Raw genomic sequence first — 21,233 nt, 5'->3', positions numbered from 1 at the left:
TTGAAATTGAGTTTTGTTTTTTTGGTGTTTGGTAATGGCTGATTTGTGACAATGCACATTACGACCCTCTTTGTTGAATTGTTTTGGTGTCTCCCAGTCTAAAGATTGTGCTTGGCTTTGTCTTATTTAACTGCCTGTTACGGAAACCTAACCCTTTCGTAAGACATAGTGTATTTATTTATTTATTTTTCAGTTGAACAAATGGGACCTCCGTCATGTGTGTTCCTGGGTGGAAAAGCTATTTAGTACTAGTCCGTTGGCATACATGTGCAGCAGGGCAGTCCTAACTGAAATAAATGATGTTTTGTGTCGCTGGTCGGGCTTGCTCAGCTAGCCATGCTGTGTACCATAAACAAGCCACCAGGCGCAATAAATCCAAGACTAAGATGCATTTCCTGCACAGACAGCACAATCCTAATCTATCCTAATTCACAATCACAAGTTATCAACTCGGTGCTTCTTTGTGGAGAGAAGTTAAAAGTAAACAGTGGAATGATTGTTTGATTTGTGACTTTTTATACAAGAACCTGGCGGAATAATATTGTTATTAATTTGGTAATGAATCAAATCTATTCTTACACACGATTGCATAGAAACCAGTGCTTTTCCACCAAGTAATGCTTCCTGGTTTAATATTTGATGTGTTTTTTTTACTTTTTACTTGCTTTAAATGTACACATACATACATACATACATACAGTACATACATACATACATACATACATACATACATACATGTATACATACATACATACATACATACATACATACATACATACATACATACATACATACATATGAGATATTTAATCATTTTAGAGTTTATTCGACTCATGGCTTTTGGAACTTGATGCCGCTCTTTTGTCCTGTAAGTCTTCTTAAATATTCCCACCTTGTACAAGGCGCCCTTTTTGTTTTGTATGAATTAGCAAGAAATGTAAGAAATAGCATGCCAAATTATAACACAAAACGCTTTACAGTGAGAATTTTTTGGAAGCATAAGCGTGTCATTCCTATCTCACTATTGTTGTGTATATCTAAAGCTGTATGAATCATTTGGGGCTCCCCCCCCCCCCCCCCTTTTTTTGAGTGCAATTTTTCCAAGAAAAGCGTATTGTCTCACTTCAAAGCGCTCCACTCAAGTCACATTTTCCGGACGTCATTAAAAGAATTCTACTCATTAGACACATGAACCTTATCAGTTGTTTATGGGATCACACGAAGGGAAACTTTATTGGCGGGTGACTCCCCGAGGCACTCCCTGACTTTTATCGAAGGCTGTATCTCTGTATCTTGTGTTAAGCTTACTGTCATCAAGGAGCCCTTTCTCATCTCAATCCACAGTAGTTATCACTGTCCCTATTAGCACCCAGCACCAATAAAAAAGCCTCGCTGCTGCCTCCATCCGATCTTATCAAGGTCACCCCCTGGATAGCTCTGTGGAAAATAAAACAGATAAGGGATCTTCCATAACTTAATTAGCTTTTTATCACACAATGCAATTACAAAATTGTCAGGCTGCTAGTGTAAGAGGCCACGAACACTTTGAAGGAGCTAACAATAACAAAGTGTCCAATGCCACTGGGAGAGTGATCGCCCCTTTTGGTCTTTCCTGTTAGGAGCAGTAAGTCAGAAGTGTGGCTAAATCAGAAAGGAGCAACGGCTAGGTTTACTTAGCATCCACTGAGTAATGGTAGCTCAATGCAGAACATAGCATTCTGGGGCCGGAGCACCCACTGAGATGCTGATAAGAAAGATTAATGGTGTTGTCTGAGTGGCTGGCATGCGATCAGTGCTTGAGCAACCCAAATGTGTCTGCTATCTAAAGCATCTGTATCCCTGTGAAGCACTGAGCTGGATGAGGAGAAAGGACAAGATGTCACATGAATAAATAAGGGGACAAGAACAGGAGGGTAAAACAGCCCTGCATCCACGCATTCTGGTCAGTGCACCAAATCTGCATCAACACCCGCCAACAAATAAAAAACAGAGGCGAAGGAACAGGGCGAGAGGGGCAGGATGGTGTAAAAGCATAAATAAATCAAAAGGTTAAGCAGGGAAAACAAAGTTTGAGTCACCATCACACTGAATATAGGGATATTTTTGTGAGTACACTTAGGATTTGCATGTAAATTGCATTTTTGTCCCCTTGCTTCAGTGTTATGTTTGTCTATTATCACCACTGGGATCACACCAGTGCACAGAATCAGGAGCAGGGTTTTGTTGTAGAGAGTTGCAGCTATCAATTGGCTTACATTTTCATATGTACTTTGGACAACTTTTATGTAAGATTTAAAGTAATTGTGTGTTCATTCCTTCAATGTATTTGTAACATTATGATCTTCCATGGAGTCGTTGCTAGTTTTCCTGGGATCTATAAAAAAGTGGGTGAAGGGTTGGACAGTGGTGTAGTAGGTTTATCGTATGCCTAAGAATCAGAAGGTTATCAGTTTGAATCCCATCCGAGTACTTATGTCATTATGTCCCAGTACTCAAATGACTGATTACAGTCTTGCTAACTAACTTAAAAGCGAATCTTCAGTCAAATGATACTTCTGATCATTGAACTTAATTTGCCCAACAACTGTCTGGGAGTTATTACAAAATAGTTGGGAAGAACCTTGGAAAAGGCATAGCTCTCCAGGGGTTTATTCCTTTCTCTCTATTTTTCTTGTGTATATTGATTAAGCTTTCTTTTACACAATATTGCCAGTGGTATTTGAAAAGAAGAAAACCTCAGCTAAGTCACCCTTACAGCAGTTGAAAGAAATCTATGTAATGAATGTTGGGACTGCAGCACTAGGCCATACATCATCTTGTTTCTCGTCGCGCTCTCTGAATTCAAAACACTGTTACTCGTCACTATTATTTGTTAACACAAAGAGGAACCTGCCCAGCCGTTTCCATGTGAGCTGAAAGATTTAGTCAAACACCATTAGTCCTCAAACTCTACGTGCAACATATTTTTTCCCTCGGGGCTGAGAGCTGGTGTTCTTTCATCTGGGAGGAGTCGCCATCTAAACAACATCTGGGTGCACTGGAAAGCCATGTTCATCCCTCCCTCCAACAGTTTGTAAACACTAGGCATGTTCCGCTACAAGGCCCTCTATAGTAGTGCTAGCTTTCTTTCATTTGTTATTTTCCTTTCTTTATGTAATTTCCTCATGTCCACACACTACACAAATCAGCAACGTGGTGTCCGCAGAACACACTCTACTTTACCAGTGTGAGTTATGTCTGTAGCCATGGAGACAGACTGTCATTACATGTAAACAAGGGGCTGGAGGGGAGCTCAATGTACCCCCAATGCTGAGAAGTGATAGAGTTCAAAAAGTGATGGTTGCATTTTGATTCTTTCCCCAAATCTACGGCCTAGATCACATCTAAACACAGGCAGGAACAAAACAGTGTCCTATGTGATGATATGGGTAATATACAGAAACTAGAGATGCACTGATCCAGCTTTTTTTGCTACTGATACCGATACTGGGGTTTGAGTTTCTGCCGATATCCGATATTTACCGTGTATTTATAGTTTCTGACCCAGCCTTGATAAGTTTTCTTGACCATTAGCATGCGCCCGCTAGCCCTAGCATGTTTTTGCTAACACTAGCGAAACGAAGGTTAAAACTAACGCAGCAAAAGAATTTTCCAGGTTCTTAGCTTCAAAAGGATATACAGCATGCCCATATCAACTTAAAGTTTTGGTGGTAAAAGTTGTGTTGTTAAGGCGTTAAGAGCCAAAACTAGTATCGGTATCAGTATAGGATATTTATAGCCAATACCCGATATCACATTTTTTCCAGTAGCAGCTCTGATATCCGATACCAGTATCGGATCGGTGCATCTCTAACAGAAACACTCAAGACCCTGCATAATATGTACTGTAACCTAATTATTACTCTGATGTCACAGAAGATTTAACATTTATATCTGACTGAATGAATAGCAACTGGTATGAATAGACATAATAGCACTGTCAAGTTCTTCATCATCATTATTTTCTCTTTTCCCATTTTACATTCAAACCGCTTTATCCACGCGGGTAACGATCTCACATTTGAAACTGCCACTGCTAAAGCAGTCAGGATGCATCACTCATGGATTATATACATATCACTCTGATTTTAGCCGTAGTAGCAGGTCGATTTTGACCATGTTAAAATCTTTCGAATTTCCTTCTCATTCCTACAAGAGAACTCAAGGCAAGAAAACAACCTGTTATTGACTTGGGTGTGCATCTTCATCAATATCAGGCATTTAAAACACACTGGCTACTGTGCACACCACTCCCCCCTGCGTGCTAAACGTGTTTCTCACACAGCCTTGGTTGTGTTGGTTACCAGAGAATTTTGTATCTATAGCCTGAGTACATCCCCCGCCCCCTACCTCGCCCCACCCCCCCTCTCTTTGCTCCCTGGTTCCATTTAGATGCCTGATTACCCGGCTGCATTATTCATTGTCAGTGGGACTTGGTTGACTGTTTGAAAATACAGGGTGTAATTTAAAAGGCGGGGAATGAAGGTCTGGTCTGTCTTGGAGGGCAGCCTAAAGAGCATGTTGAAATGAGCCCAGGCTTTTTGTGAACCGCCCGGTATTTATCAGCAGGACTGCTCTAATGGGGATGTGATGGGAAGAGGAGAGTCACATCTCAGAGGGCTTCGGCAAGTGGAATTTATGATAGAGATAGAGAGCAGTGTAATGATTAGTATCTGTCTCTAAATAAGGCCTCTATAGCCTGTTAGAAAAAGGGAAATAGTGTTTGTTGAGCTGTGGCCTAGTTATCATGTTACATTAATGCTGGTGCCCTGGCTGTGGGTATAGGTGCCGGTCGCATAGGAATCATAGAAGCGGTCATGGCTGTCTGCACCTGTTGTAGCATGTGTGTACACCTGGGCTGCCGTAGTTGCAGTTATTTGCATCATCAAATGTTCCATCCAGAATTTACCCATATTCGAATGAGAGGTGAAACCTAACCCTATAAATAAACATGGAATTGCATAATAGGAAATAAGAAAGAACATTTGCTGCAGTGGGATGGCTAATGTTAACGGATATTAGACAAATACATTGAACAGATTACAGAATTTGTATGATTGAATTAAATCTCTTCGCTCATACAGGATCATTCAGATGAACATGCACTGAGTCAGTGTAAGCCAACTTCTGCTAGGTCATAGGTCATCGCCATGAGAAACTGATTTCTGTTTCTGATATGACGTCAACATGTGCGCCATCTGTGAATATGTGAAGAGTTCCTCTTATCTGTGCCACTGGTGTTTATTATTGGTATCAGGCGCAAAAACAATTCCTTTCCAAATTACAGGAAACATTAACTTCAATAAATCAACTGGGAACAACATAACGCACGGAGGCAGAAGTCCAACAGCTAAAACATGTAAGGTAAAAAGCTAACATTCTTCATATACCTAACGTCTTTCTAAAAGTACCAAAAAATATAAAAAATCAATACTCTGCAACTGCAAAATACTGCGGGGGCTTCTGTCGTTAGATGCCTTTTGCTGATGTTTTTACTGTAGGATTCAGAAGCCGAGCTCACATTAATTACTGGAGACAGGACTCACCTCACATTCAGTGTGAAAACTCCTCTAGGCAAGAGAACATTTGCTGTAGCTCTCTGAAATAATTGTTGTGTTCGAAACAGGAGCGAACATGGAGCCGTGTGCTGCGCAGACACTCCTAGACCTGAGTAAACACAAGTGGACATGTCCCCCAGGCCAGAGTGATCATGCAACACACGTGCTGCATGCTATGGCAACATTTCACAGCATTTAAACTGCTCTCCGGGGGAAAAGGCCAACGTCGTATTTGCCAAAAAAAATCTCGTATATTATTAGACTGGTTTACATATTAGTCGAAAAAGTAGCACCTTCAAGAGAAACTACTCCTTATGGTAAGATTAATTTAAGTGAAATAGTCTTTCTCCACTCTATGTCTTCTATATTGTCAGTTACAGTTTTTATTTCAAGCACTTGACCTAATTTGATGTTGTCCTGATGTGGAATTTGTCTCACTGCGTGGTTTGACTAATCAAGCTGATATGTGTGAGAGTGTGTAACAGACCACAGCTGTCCCGCCGGTGAACTCCGGGCCCCATCTGTTCCATTCACCTCTTCATCCTCCTCTGCCTCGGCCGCATTTCTGTGGAGCATTGCCCGCGGCGTGGTGGTCATCACAGTGCCCTTTTCAATGATCACAAAGCATCACTAGCACCCATCTATTTTTTCTGCTATCTTATCCCTCCCCAAAATACTAAACAGGGCTGCACACGCACAGAAAAATGTCTAATCTTGTTTTGCAATTAGATTTGCAAATTTGGTTTAAAAATGATGGTTTCCTTTACAGTAAGCAGATTAGACACATTTAGAAACATTAATTTGTGATATCAAGAATTACATGCATTCCAGAGCGGGTTTTTAGCAGGTTAACAAAAAACAAGCAACAGTAGCTTGCTTATTTTTAAATCTTGGAAATCATGGAACAAATCGATCACCCAAACCTTCACCTCAAGAAAGTAATATGATTTTTTTTTTTTTTTTTCCATCCATATTCGCCTCCTTCTCTATAATTAAAAGCACCTGATATAGTAAAGTAGCCGTATCAGCACTGTAGCTTGGTACAGTGATCCAAGCCTCTGCCTATCAAAAACCAATAGCTGTTTGCTCAATCATCTGTTGAGGAAACCATAGTGCCAGAAAGCCCATGTTAATGCGGCTCATATTTAACCACCTCAGGAACAGATGCTGGCCTCTTTTTAATTAAGCAACCTCTGAGCTTTGTTACTTCTCATTGAGCGTTAGTGCCGCCTGCTCCACAAACCTGTAACTAGAAACGCCGAACATCCCATTTTCCACGTTGCTGAACTGGTTCTAATGATCATTTGATAATGGGCTATAACTAAGTTCCGAGGCAAGAGAGCAAGCAGTTAACAGGTGTAGTCTTATAAAGAAACTTTACTCTGCAAAAGTTTTTATTGCAAGTTGCAATGAAATAAGGGCAGTCGATAAGTGGATTTCTTTTACAGTGGGTAAACACGAGTATGATTTTAACTGTGTCAAGCAGTCAGTAGAAAAATATCGAAATTCTGCCTCAAGTGAACCAAATAACTAGGTATTGCATGTTCATTATAATGGTGTTTTTCTGCCATTTTGTGTCTCAGAAAGTGAGAGACTTTGTGGGGTTTAATTAAGTTGTGGTGTGAATGAACTAAGTTTCCGTTGACTTTAAAATGGCTGTGGCTTTGATTGTTTTTAGCCACCACTGGGGTGGAAAGATTTTCAGTGAGAGTTTGCTATATGTATGTAAGACTGGGGAAATTTGCCTTTCCTGTCTTTAAATGTTTGCTTTTGAAAATGAGTGTGCAAGCTTAATTTAAATATCACATTGGAACAGCCATACAACAGATCTGCATAAAACTGCAAAACCTTCTTAACCATTTAAGTAGTGACACATTCAATTCTGTCACAGTGCCTTTTTGCTCATAAGTTAATCACATTACAAGCCCGGTAACTTATTTCCAACGCATTTGCCGATCAAGAGAAGATAAGATAACATAAGATAAGACAAGATAAGATAAGATAAGATAAGATAAGATGGCCTTTATTGATCTCACAATGGAGAAATTTACTTGTCACATACAGCTCTTAGAAACACTGCAAATAGGCAGAAAATGTGAGAAAATAAACAAAAAACGATTAAATAGTAAAATAGTGGTATCTTATGTACAATGACTAATGACTACCAAGGACTTTGTGGGGACAGATGTAAAAACAGTAAATAATCAAGTAAACAGACTATAAACAAGAATGTTGTAGCAGTGCAGGTTTACATCATAGGTTTACATCATAGTGCAAGTGGTTGATAAAGTGACGCAGGTAAAGAAATGATGCATCTTTGGTTGTTTCTATGCAATGTCAGCATGGTTATATGACATATTTCTCTGACATTCTAATTCTTCTCATATTTTAATGGAAAGAAGCTGTTCTTTTTTTGATTTATGTTGAATTAACCACTCTGTTATACTGAGCCAAGCGGTTCTTTAACTGCTGCCGTTTTTTATTCATTCTCTTGTCTTTGCCCTTTCGTGACTTCCTCTTGAGCTTTCATAGAAATTTGTCACCTTTGTATGCAAATGTGTCCAGGTAATGCTATTAATAGCTGCCCTTCTTGGTGAGACACAAAGGGTTTTGTGCAACAGTGGTAACCCTGGAAACGCTTTGGGTGAAGTGGGCTATAAGATTAACATCCAGAGGTTTGAAGGGTTAAAGGCAATTCTGTGCAGTGTGTAATGAACTCGGAATCATGGGCGTACCAGTTACAGTTGTGCCCACAGTGCTGGTAAATCAGAAGCTAGCTTGGCTTTATTTGCTGTACAAGTCTTCTAATCTCAGAGGTCTTTTGTGGAGGAGGGGGGTACACGGAATAGATAGGCATTCGTGATCTGTATTTGTTCAAACCCCATGCTGCAAGATGGACTTCTCAGAAATCCTTTTATTATTTTTTCCCTGCCTTACAAGAAGAGACCAATCCTTTATAAAATAAAATAAATAGAAAAAAAACAGTGGAGTGATAAAGCATTTTCTTGGACTCTCACTTAATATTTTAAGTAGAAGAAAAGATGAAACATTTATGTGGACATTTGTAATTTGTCCCTTCATGACTGCCCTACTTGACACACAGTGCTTGTTCATACTGTGGAGCTGCCCACTATGATCACAGTCTGCAGCTGAAGATCTCTAAATAGCTTCTCTTAAGCTGTTGGGGTAAGAGAGAGGATTATTCATTCACTTCCACTGGCTACATTTCCCTGTGGGTGCACTTTTTACACCTCTGCGTTGGTGACACTGTGGGCTGTTCTGGAGGGTCATTGAGCCATATTTTTTCCTCTTAGAAACACATTTTGAAAATGCTATCTTTGCTGTCAAACGTTGCTGTAAAGTAGACTCTGATGTTTTTTACTTCCTTAGTTTGTTTAAATAAAACATTTAAATGTCTAGGTATTTCAGGCAAGACTTGCCTGGACTCAGAGGACTCAGTCCTCACATACAAAATATCAAATACATTTTTAGTTGAAATTTGTTATGCTTAGAATGAAACAACATTTACACCAGAGAAGGAAAAAGTATAACATTTTTGTTTTTAACACATAAGTTTAATATAACTTTGACAGGACACTTCTCCCTAACTGATATTTCATCTACGTAAACTAAGAGTGTGGTGTCCTGCACTGCTCCTCCACCTCCTCCTTCCTCTTCCCCCTGCGCAGCTCCCTCCATTCTACACCCTCCGCTTTCACCCTCTTCTGGGAAGAGCGTAGCAGACAAAAATAATCCGTCTTATTGTCCAGTGAACAAAGAGTAGTCAGCACAATAGTGGGGATAGAAGATTTGTGTGGCTTAGCTGTGAGTCTTTCCCGGATAGCTCCTTTTTTGTCCCTTTTTTGTCTCCTGTAGTGCCTCTTGTGATGTCTGCGCTGTGCTGCAGGTGTGCAGGCTCTGGGTTCCTCTTCAGTATTTCAGAAGACGAAATGTGTAGGTCTCAAATGTCTTTAGCTCATAAGCTAGCTGTTTGTCTACTTTTGAAAAACTTGGGTCCTTCATGTCTAGTACGGACTCTCAGCAGCAAGAAATCCACTGAACCTCACAATAACACAGCAAAGATGTTCAAAAGTATCCAGTAAAACAATGTGGAACACAGAAACTACAAATGCAGTTTGCAGACAAAGGCAAAAAACGCCGCTGCAGAGAAGGAGGTTGCAGCTTCTTTTAGTATAGTATCTACTTCATTAACTAGGTCAGTGATCAGTGTAGGCTACCTCTGAAAATGAAGGCAGCATTATAGTAGCAATAACAAATAACAAGCCAGCAATTTTTCGTTGATGTTGGAGAACATAATTTCTTATGTAGAGCATCGAAAGATACTGCTCTCTTATGTAACTCTGCAACATCATTATGGAGACAGTGAGGGAAAGACAGTGTCAATGTTTTTAGCCAGGAGCCAACTGCAGAGGAGTCGGCTTGTCCACGCCATCTACTGGTGGACTGAGGAACAGAAGTTATCAACCACTAATGACCACTCAGGGGACAAGACAAGGGCCAGAGGAAACTAACTGTCCTTTTTCAGGCCATAGAACTGTAGCATTTGAATGCTACTGACATTATATGATCCACCATTGGTCAGTGCCATTAGTCATTTGAGACAAATCCATGCTCCTGGGCCCACCGTGCTTCTCTGTGCTCTGCTTTTGTCTGCGGTGATGTGTAATTTGTCTACCTTCTCCATTCATCTGACCTTCCACTTGACAGGGCTTCATCTCAAAGACAGGTTTGTGTGTGCCTGGCTCTTGCTGACACACACAATGGAAGAACCATCTTTCTCTGGTGTTGCCAACAGTCAAGCAGCATCTCTCTAGTTGTTGTTTTTTCTAGGACTATTCCTGCAAAGAAATAACTATGATGATGTCAGATGTCGAGAGAAGGACTTTATGACAATACAAGGTACTACTTACAGCCTAGAATTCACCATAAATGTCACATGCTTTCAAGTCTGTTTTGCATAATTGTTACTGCACTGTATGCAAAACAAAATAAAGCGGCTGCGCCCAGTTTCTAATATTCTCAGATAGTGACAAAGGGAGGGAGTAGAATGTAAGTTATTAGCTATGGGCCCAACTCCTTTCTAGCTCTCACATACCCTACTGCACTATCCAATGAGAAGAGTTTTCCATAGACAACACCATTGCCCAGTTAAATCTTTAATAATTGCATGCAAAGAGCTTATGATAAATTAATAATGTTACAATGTACTTTGAGGGTGACTATAATTCTACTCTACTAATGTTTAAGACATAATTTAAACATGGTCACAGTGTTCAAATATTTACAGAGAAACTATATTACACTTTACACTCAAGCCCAGGCTACGACCAATACTGCCTAAATAGCATAAAACTCCTCCACAAGCTCAATTAGATTTACAATTAGACTTTAGAGATCCAAAGTAATGTGTTCTATGTATATAATGGGCAACACTTTCCAAATTGTATTATTTTCTGGCTCCTCTACACCATCAATGCTGGAAACACGCACATGCAAAACTGCTGACCCATCAGTTTCATATGTGTGACGAAAAATAATGAATTATGAAATATATACGCACAATTGAGGGCGGCGGGACCCATTGGTTAGGCATGAGCGGCTTGAGAAATGACTGTTGCCTTGCTTTAATTGCACATATTGAAGTTTTTGCGCCTCACTGGCTTAAGTGTCCTGTTATTGGAGTTCATTTACTTGGTGCACCCTATTTAAAATAACACTAGAAAATAGAAATCGGGTCGACTTAAAGAATCTTTGAAGGCAAATAAAAAGTCAACTGTACCTGCATTAAAACAATGGGCACTTATGATTACTGACTATTTAAACAAAGGTGCACAGCTTTGTGTTTCAGTATGAGATTTATTGCACTGCACAGTTGTGTAGTATGTCAACTGTGCCATAATTAGTAGGGTTGGTTGGTAGATAACGTCATTCTTCAATCAGATTTTAATTTTAGTCCCTGAGACCAAACAAATACGCAAATATTTGAAGGATAGTGAATTCTTGACCATTAACACTGACTTGTGTGATACAAAGAAAGCCTGGAGCCAACCCTGTGTAAGAGTAAGCTTACAGACTTGCCGTTTTGGGTGGTTCACGCCGATGTGGGTCCAGATGTGACAAACTGACAATCTCTGGCCTGGTTCTGTAACCGATTTATTGGCAAAGAAATAGCATCACTAATTCCCACTTGAAACATGTACAAATATACGCTTTGTCTTAGACCTGTGGAGAGAAAATCATAACACAGATGAATTTCAGTTCAGTTCATTTTCTTCACTGTGACATAATTAGAAGTCTGATATTTAAAGTATGTCTAGTTTAAGGACAGGTGGTGAGTCCCAGTAATCCTCCAAGAAGTCTCACATCTGGACTATCTCAGGCTTCTTCTCAACCATTCCCAGAGGCATTGTTCGTCAGTGCTGGTGATAGCACCAAAGATTCCCCTTTATTCTGAATTAAATCAGTTCAGAGGATTTAACTTTGATTGACAATACATTACTTGTTCTTACAGGGTCTCTGATCCAAAATTGTGTGAAAGACTTTATAACAACACTAATTAAAAGTTACGTTTGTGGAAGTTTGCCATGTCATAAATTCCCTATCATTTCTCCATAGAAGGCGCGAACGAAACAGACGCGGATGCTGGAACTACATCACCTTAGTTACGGTTCAGTAGAGACACTTGGAAGAACTCTCTGTATTCTTGGATTTTCATGTATATTACCACTTTATTTTTTTGTTTGTCCATATTGCTTTTGCTGGGTTGCATCATGGCATTGCGAGACAATATGGCCTCTCACATTTACAAAGTCTTTCCACTCCCTCAAAGTGTTGCCTTTATGCCTGTGATAATCCCTCTCTCTCAAGTGAACTGCTGAACTCAAAAGGATCTCTCTACATCCTTTTCTTTGTGCCCCCTTTTGCTGCCAATAAACCTTCGGAAACCGCAGCTTTATTAACAATGCAGGTTTTGTGTACGCTGTCCTGGTTTCTACATCCCAGAGACTCAACTCTGCTGTTGTAGTTTCTCTAAGCACCACTTGATTGTCAGGTGACCTCAGATTTAAAGGCAGCTCAGAAACCTTGCTAAAGTTTCAAGTCATGTTTGATGTCCTAAAAGTACCTGATTAAAGCTGTTTTGTTTTGGTATGATTTGACAAGTGCTTTTATCTTTTGTTCTTGTTATCTCCTTAAAGAAAGTTTGAAGTTCAGTAGCTAATTTCTCACAGACACAAAGGCACGCCGCTGTTTTGTTCAGTCTGGAGATATTGCACAGTCCGGTTATGCTGTTCTCTCTGATAGCTAGATTAGATTATAAAGGAACATTTTAAAAGTACTGATTTGCACAAAAAGCCCTATACCCTGAGATTTTGTCAATTTAGATTTAAGCTATTTCTAATTATTCTGCGGAGGTTGGTTGCACAATAGCCATAACTTGGACTTAAACATGTTCCTGATAGGACTATCATATCTGTTTCTCTGATCGGTGATTTGTTCATATCTCCCATCCATCCATTTATACATCCATCAATCCATCCATCTATTTTCTTCCGCATATCTGTGGCTCCTGGTGGGCTCACAGGAGGACTGCCCCACGACGCCCCTTCAGGCTCAACACCAGGCGTTGCCAATCGGGGCGACGTAACTGACCTTCTTCTGACCTTCTTCTTCTCATCATATTGGGCTTCCATTACATTAAAGCGGAAATTGGACTAATTAAATTGCAAAATATTGAGATTTCTTACTAAAGAGGTATGTTTGCTACATTTGGCCTAGAAATACTGTATATAATTTCCTTTCTTCAATCTTGTAAAATAACATTTTTGGCAGATGTCACTGTTTCACTCTCCATCCAGAAAGCTTCTTCATTCATTTTTTTGGTGACCATCACGCCCACCAGATCAGTGCCGCCGCTCCCAACGCTCATAACGCACTATGAGTCGGGCATCAAGGGCTCAGAGGGGCACCACACTGAGGCCAATGTAATCTGATGGCATTGTACAGTATCTGCGCATTTGTTTTATTAACGTCGCTGACAATGGAACGGTGCACATTCAATGACAACAATGAGGAAGAAGAGCTATAGAAATGTGTGCCAATGTGACCGATGATACGCCGTAGGAATCTCTGTGCCGCGCAAGGAGACTTCACACACAGCCCGTTCATACAAACATTGTTCATTTGCTGCAAACTACAAAAAGGAAAGAGGGGAAGGCACAGAGAGGGGCGGAGCAGAGAAACTCAGGATATTGGGGGCACAAACTATCTAAAATAAATTAACTCTACTCTACACATCTTTCCCCACAATTTAGTTAACTGCACAGGTACGTTATGGACGTGGTGTAACCAAGAGACGATATACTATTTTGTTTCAATAATTTTTTTACCCCCTATTTTGATGTCCTATTGGCTTCTTGAACATGTTACCTCATAGTGCACAAAGGAAGAAATTGATAGCACACTTTAAAGGGTTTGGAATAAAGGTTTGTTTGGAGCAATGCTCTGGACCAGAGAAGTCAATACAAACACGGTTGACAGCGTGCACATCACTGTAATAAGTAAACACATTGCTACCCTATGTGATTTATTGCAGGGCTGTGATGACATTTTGTGCTGTGGGACAAAGAGGAGAAGCCACAGAAGACAAACCGTGCATTCTCATTCTTGTGTTTTGCACTGAAGAAAGGCCGGCATGCTTATCTCGGTGGAGGAGGAGAATCCAGCCCCTTTGCTTTTGCTGCGAGGGTTTGAAAGGTATGCTAGTGGATAATAGGGATGGGAGGTTGCAGTGTGATAAAGACCCAAGAAGTGCACTATGACAAGAATAATAAGTCGTCCTTGTCATTGAAGCTCCTAAATTTATTTTTGGTAAAGGATTTCCACCTCCAGTAAAGGACAAAAGAAAAAAAAAAGTATTGTTTGCATGCAGTTGTAGTTTTGCATCAGATTTGTCTTCTTCTAAATTGAAACATTGTAGTGGCTCCCAAGTGAACATTTTAGAGCACCTGTGTCAAGGGCATGGCCCGCGGGCCAAATGCGGCCCGCGAGATGATTTAATATGGTCCTTTGAGGAGCAAGAATTCTTGAGCATCTCAGAAAAAAATTAGCCCATTCCTGTGCAGAGTTATGGATTTTTAAAGAAATAACCAGTTTGCCCCCTCCAGCCACTAGGGGGCAGCTTAAATTACAAAAAGGAAAGAACACACATGTCCACACATGTCCAGCAGAGGGCACTGACATAATAAGAGATCAGGATATAAACAGAATATTATAGCCATGTGGTAAATTGTCAGTCTGCCCCTGGGCGGCTGTGGCTACAATAGTAGCTTACTGCCATCGAATGTGGAGTGAATGAATAATGACTTTATGCAGCACTTTGAGAAACATGTGACAGGCTGATAAAGCGCTATAAGTGTAAGATATTGTTATTTATGAGGCCACAGTCCTTTACAAAATATGCGGTCCATGACCCGCCGCGGAAGCTGAATTGACTTTGACACCCCTGTTTTAGAGCTATTATTAATGCTGAAGAAGAAAAAACACCCCTTGATCATACTGAGTATATTTACTCAAATAAAGTGGAAGATTCATATTTTTTGCCAGAAGGTTTATTGAAGTGTGGGTTGTTCCATGTCCTCTATTCAGCTTCTTTTAGAATAACTGTTTCTAATATTATTTCTAATACTTTATTGCTTTGAAGTAACAAGACTTTGACATTAGACTAATCTTTCCCACTTGTGTGTGGCAGCGAATCTGAACCTGCCTACAATAAAATCGTGAGGAAATGCCTTGCAAGTGTTGTGACCTGCCCGTCATAATCCAAAACGCCAGAACAGTAAACCGCACGGCCCACAGCAAATATCCCTGATGTTTTTTTGGCTTGGCCCGTACCAGTGGGTTTGCACAACTCTCCTTCCTTCTCTCAAGCACTTGGCATTGACCCCACATAGCAGTGCACATTACAGGAATACAGCACCATTCCAATGGGCCCAGGCAGCATGTGTTTGTGAAATATTTATTACACATTCCACAATGAGGAACATTTCCTGAGCGGCAGCAGCGCTTTTGAGCAATGCAGTGTTGCTCCCAGATGTTTTGATAAAGGAATGTTTAGCAGTTGTAACATTGTTTCTGTAAAGGAGCATTTTCTGACTATAGTCGTCAGGAACAAATAAAAGCTGTGTGTTTTTGCCATGGCCTAACAATTCAGGGACAGTACCATTGAAGCATCAGCTGGCTTTTCATCTGAAGAATTAAGACAACACTTAAAAAGCACACTGGTGGAAAAGTGCCATGTTCTATACTTATGCATTATCTAATATCCTGGTTATGTTTTATGACTTTGTTATGAACTGTTGTAGACGGTGACTTGTGCAGAACTTTTAAATCCATTAAGTCATAGTTTATCGAAGACACAGTTGCAAAAAAATGAGGATTTCTTAAAAAGTAGTAAATGGTGTTGCGTTTGGGTAACACCATTTATTACAGTCATGCCATTAGCAACATGTTCACAACACTTCCATCAACCTCTTGGTACCAATAGTTGCTCTGGTGTGGAATTTTCGAGCCGTTAACCAGTAATCAGCAGGGAAAGCTTGAGCTCAAAATGAATAATGATATCTGGTGGAGGAGGCTGGTTCTCATTTTAGAAACACAGCCACTCGGACGAGATAAGAGGGAAGAAAATAGTTGTTTCGCTTTACTCTTATCAGTGAGAACTGCATAATGTAATCTGACTCAACGGCATATCAGATCAATCACTGTCGGCAGGGAGGAGGAGGAAAGCATGGGAACGGGAGAGGAGAAAGTTGGCTAATTAAAAAAAAAATCTACAAACAAAAGGGATCACTTTTACACATCTTATGAAGTGCATGCCAAAAAAAATCACGGCAAGTTCTGAAAATAAAATTGTTCCGGCCATTGGATGATTATTCTAATATTGTACTGAAATGTACTGATGTATTTTCATTGTGCATTGGTCAAAACAAGAGGAAAAGCATAAACATATAGCATTAATATTTTGTTAAATGTGATACTGTTGGATTTATAACCAATAATGCATAATAATTCATGTAGTGCGTTTTATCAATGGAATATTTGTGGTTAGCTGTGCTTTTTTCACCTTTGCAGTTGTAGAAAAACAACTACCAGGTATGGAAGATTCATTTCTAGCTTTACCATATAAATATAGGTATTGCAAAGTTTCAAGATTTTAGCATGCACACTATTTCACAACACAGTTCTTTCTGTGATAATCCTTCAGAATCAATGATTACTAAATTAATCCCATTTATAGAAATATTTTAATACCAAAAGACGCTTGACTTTTGTGTCATCTGTTGTCAAAATGAGTTAGATGAGGTCATTTATAAAGCGTTTGCACTCGAGCAAAAGCGATACTGAGGTGGAGCAAAAAGCAGGTGCAGAGAGTTGTGTGCACCAATGGGGCGTTACCATGGTTACACATGTTTTATAAGTCTCATTTATAAAGGTAGGAGATAAAATATGATAATTGTATAATTTTGACAGTGTACAGAGTTATAAAGAAAGTACCTATGCATGTATTCCATTGAACTGGAGCGGTTCACAGCAGCTGTCCATGAAACGTCTTCATGAGTCTGCCGCATGTCCTTTAAAAGTTATGAAGGTTTGTGCACGGCATATTGATGATACATGAGGCCATGCACGTGCCGTATATGTTCTGCTGTTCACCCACTGCTGCAAGTTTTCCAGTGCATCCCTTTGGCCGTGGCTTGGGTGCTTCAGTGCGTGTAGTCCCTGAGAAATGCTTCTTGAACCAGCGCAGATCTGAATGAGCGCGAAGGGCATGAAGGTCTGCCCCCTCCCCACCCCCCCATAATGTATTCTGGAGGTTTTAACCTGACGTGTTGAACACCACCACACTAATGTAATCAGAACATCAGCTCACCTTTCAGGACATAACTGGCTCCACATAGCTTCATAAATCCATCCACCACTTTCACTGCATTATTCTTAGCAGTATGTTGATTCCGAACTGAGAGGCTTCATGTCTCTGTTTACCCAGACAGGACTTTGTCTCCTTGTTCAATCTACAGAAGATGCGAGACAGCATGGTGTGGTGGATGGTCCACACATGCAGTATTGGTGTTATGAGGAATATCTTTATTCACTTATTCAGTTTAAAAGTGAAAAAATAAATGCATTGTGTATAAATGTTTCTGCTTAAAAATGTTAGTAGGTGTTTGATGTTGCGATTTTTTGATTCCCTTTCACAATTGCGATACAATTTGGTAATATATTTATATAGCCTTTTTTTTTTTTTTTATACAAAGATGTGCGCAGCTGTGCAACTGGAAGTTTATCTTTTAGTTTATTTTATTTATTTATTTTAAATATGACAACAGATTCACCTCATTCTGTATCACCAATGTATTTCATCCATCTTTATTGGGTTTACTCTTCCCTCTCTGTTGTGGATACATGAGCTTTTTATGCCCACAGACATGCAGCAGGTGTTTACTATGCCAGTCACTTCCCTCCATATTCACATCCCTCAGAGACCTCATTGATATTCCAAAGGAGAGTCAAAGCTGCGTCTCAGGCTCACCTTAGTCATTAGTGAGCCCCACAGGGCTGTTTGCATTATAATCTCTTATTTAAATTGTATGTTGCCCTAGTGTCCTTCCCTCGAGGTTGGGCTTGCATGCACAAAAGGCCATGCTCCAAAGACATCTGAGCTGAAATTAGCCCCTGCCTCTGTAGTTTGAATGTGCGATGAGGGTGATGGGTCATGCACCAGCCCTTCAACAGGCTGCTCAGATGGAAAGATTAATGCTCCCAAGCGTTCTCTCAGTGTTTGTAAAGACTAAATGCTAAAGGCTATAGGTCCTATCGGACATTTGTATGGTATCTTTGGAAGGGAAAATACCTTAACAGCCATTGTTTATGCTGACAACATCAGAAGAATACAGTTTACCCTGAGCCAGAATTCAAACTTTGACCAAAGGAGGATGCATGGGTGAATTTTTCACTGTATATACCTGCTTCTCACTGCAGTCACTTTTTTTTATATATATATAAAGATGTCAGATTAATTCCTCTATCATTTCATAAGTTAACCTGAGCCGGTCATCAATCACAAGACTCCCCCTTTTGTCACAGAGAGGCAGGGAGGGTCTGCTTTGTCAGATATATCTTGTAGTGCAATTATGTACCCTCCTCCTACAATCTATACGACAGACTTTCCAGTCCATTTGGTCAATGGCATCCTCCCACTGAACACCTCATTCTATTGCATGGTGGATTGTGGGTTTCGAAGTCCTGCTCATTACACAACTGGATTGGCTTTTCTACAAATGACTCAGGAAAATACATTACGCTGGAAGAAATACATATAAAAAGAAGACAACACTCTCTACATGGACATTGTTTTGGAGCCAAGGCCTATCTAGATGCATGTGCTTCCAGTCAGTGGACTTGTATATTTCAACACACAAGGCAACATCCTTTTGCTTTTCATGCAATTAATGATCAAATACAACTATATACAAAGTTATCAAATGTCAGAGAAAAAACTTGTTGACGATGTAATCGGTGAAGTTTTTGCTTTAGAATATAAATGAAATTGTCTCGATATCGTGTAGGGGTGATGTGCTCTTCTGGCATTTCATGCCTCATATTTCAAGATGAAATGTGTTTGGGGGTTATCGGTCTGAAGTGTGCAGAAATATGCATCTATCTGACTTAACCACAATTTACAGTTGAGGTTTGGCTATTCTATAATTAATACCACTTAAATACCCACAAACACAACTAGTGGTAAGGCGGTTGTAATTTTGCAAATTCAGTGGTTATTAAGTTTGGTTTTGTTGCTAAAATGCAATGGTAAAGCTGAACATTCAGTTGTTGGCTTTTTTTAAGAATTGTCACTCTGCAGTACGGTTAGTACATACTGCAGCGCGTCTGCTCACTGAAACCAAAAAGTTTGAACACATAACCCCTGTGTGGGCCTCTTTACATTGGCTCCCTGCAAAACACAGAATTCATTATTTTTATATGTTGTTGGTGTTTAAATGTTTGAATGGGACGTCTCCTCCGCACCTCTGTGAGCTTCTGTCTGTTCATACTCCAAGCAGAACAACACATTTCTGTTAGACGTACCAAGGTCACGGCCAGAGGAGACCGGCTTTTGCCATAGCAGCTCCTATGCTTTGGAACAGTCTTCCCTTAAATATCAGGGCAGCCCAGTCTTTAGACATTTTCAAGTCTCTGTTGAAAACCCATTTGTTTGTGAAGGCTTTTAAAGCAGTACTAAGTAACTTGTTTACCTTAGTAAATCCTTTTCATAGTCCCTCTGGGGGTAATACACGTGTTGATGAGATGATTGGGGGGGTCTTTCTGTTTTAAATGTGCTCTATAAATAAACTTGCCCTTGACCTACTGTGTTATCATTATTACATCTCACAGTATGCAAACAGGACTTTTTGTCAGGCGAAAGCACTAACTTCAGCACCAATATGTCGCACACTTCTTAAACTTCTTCATTTTGTAAGCCTTAATATACTGTAGAGCCACTGTATCAATGCAAGATGGCATCAATGCATGTGTTTTCCAATACAATTTACGAATAACTCCTGGATGTATTGACTTCCCAAAAGAGACTTGTACAGCAATTCTTACAATTGTATGTCTACGCATGCAGTTCTTTTGAAGAGAGACAGCATGTAAGAACAAGTGTGGAGTGTGTATTGATAAATATTGACAGTGAAGATGAAAGAAGCGCTAAGTGTGAACAGCCGTATCTTTTGATTCAGCGCGGTTAAAGGTTGCTCTCAGCAGGACGCCCTCTCTCTCTGGGCTTTTCTCCCATGACGCACAGTCACATCAATGCGTCCTTTCACCAAACTTCACAGAGTACACACTGTTTCTTTGCAGACAGAAGACATATACAGCTGCCACACAAAAACAACAACCCACCTCATACTTAACGCTGAACCATAGTAGAATGCTTCATTGACCAGGCTTTATGGGCCACTTTTCTGGTCTGCCACCTTCAAGGCAGCCCCTTTTTGTCCAGAGGTGTCCCGTCAGACAAAAAGATGGCGATCAATTACCACCGTCTTTGTCTGTACCACTTTGGGATACACATTATTATACCGTATAATTGGCCATTTGTACACATTATTCAAAACTGATGTCAACAAGAAAGAACAATAATAACCTTGCTTTGTAATCCTTGTACATCATACAGCAGAAACAGTTTTCCCAGAGGACCTTGAGCTTCATTTCCTTCAGTAAAAAAGACGTTTTACATGGGCAGAAGAGACATGTTGGGAGTGTCCCTATATTCCTACAGTGCAAATCATGACTACAAAATGCTTGAGTACCATAGTCACAATCATTTCTGCCATTAAATTTTACTTACAAAGATTACGCTCTAATAATTCTGCTTTTTTTTCAGTGTTTTTCTCGCAACACCTTCACTACTACAGCAGCGATAACCAACACTGCTGTACCACTATAGAAGCCTTCACTACATTATACTCTCTATGCTGTAAGTGCTGTACACTGTAGGCCACCATTGATTTACCAATTCCCACTGTTCTTGTCTCAAATGGGCAACAAAATAAAGAT

Source organism: Gobius niger (assembly GCF_951799975.1).
Source record: "Gobius niger genome assembly, chromosome: 4".
NCBI lineage: Eukaryota > Metazoa > Chordata > Actinopteri > Gobiiformes > Gobiidae > Gobius > Gobius niger.
This window is presented reverse-complemented; position numbering follows the sequence as displayed.